We start from the raw sequence: 635 nt of genomic DNA, 5'->3' as shown, positions 1-635 counted from the left end.
CCAGCGGCCGGCCGGCGCTTCGGAGCAAGGACCGGCCGCTCCTCCCTGCTTCCAGCGAGACAGCGCTCAGTCCCCTCAGCGTGGGTCCGAGAGGACCCCACCCCCTCCGCATCCCGCCTCTCTTCAGGGCCTGTGCGCCTCGGTTCTCATGCCAGTTTTCCATCTGTGGGCCCCGCTCTCCCAGCTCACCACTGCTCCTGTCTTTCCTTTAGCCATTCCCTCCCACCCGTGGTAACACACATTTTCTAAACTTTTTGTTTCTTTGAATTTCTCAAAGAAATTATGAAAAGGCCACACATGGTGTGACTCCAGCTCTGTGACATCCTGGAAAAGGCGGAACTACGGGGACAGGGACAGGTCAGGGGTTGTCGTGGGGATGAGGGAGAGGAATGAAGGGGGAGCCCAGAGGGTGTGGGGCAGTGGAACTGCTCTGGGTGACGCTGTGATGATGGACACACGTCCTCACACATCCGTCCAGGCCCCCAGGGTGCACAGCACAGAGCGACCCTGACGTCCACGGTGGACTCGGGTGACGATGGCGTGTCCATGCAGGCTCCTCCGTGGTGACTGACAGGTGTCCACCTGGAGGGTGTGGGTGGGGGCGTGCAGGCTCCTCCGTGGTGACTGACAGGTGT

General features: G+C 61.1%; 1 protein-coding gene across 1 annotated transcript in view; it reads right to left on the bottom strand.

Moving 5' to 3' along the window:
- The window catches only part of DLGAP2 (discs, large (Drosophila) homolog-associated protein 2), a 73074-nt gene that overhangs the window by 1546 nt on the left and 70893 nt on the right, over positions 1 to 635 (bottom strand). The window lies entirely within an intron of this gene.

The sequence above is a fragment of the Myotis brandtii genome, unplaced genomic scaffold, assembly GCF_000412655.1.
Source record: "Myotis brandtii unplaced genomic scaffold, ASM41265v1 scaffold646, whole genome shotgun sequence".
NCBI lineage: Eukaryota > Metazoa > Chordata > Mammalia > Chiroptera > Vespertilionidae > Myotis > Myotis brandtii.
This window is presented reverse-complemented; position numbering and strand designations above follow the sequence as displayed.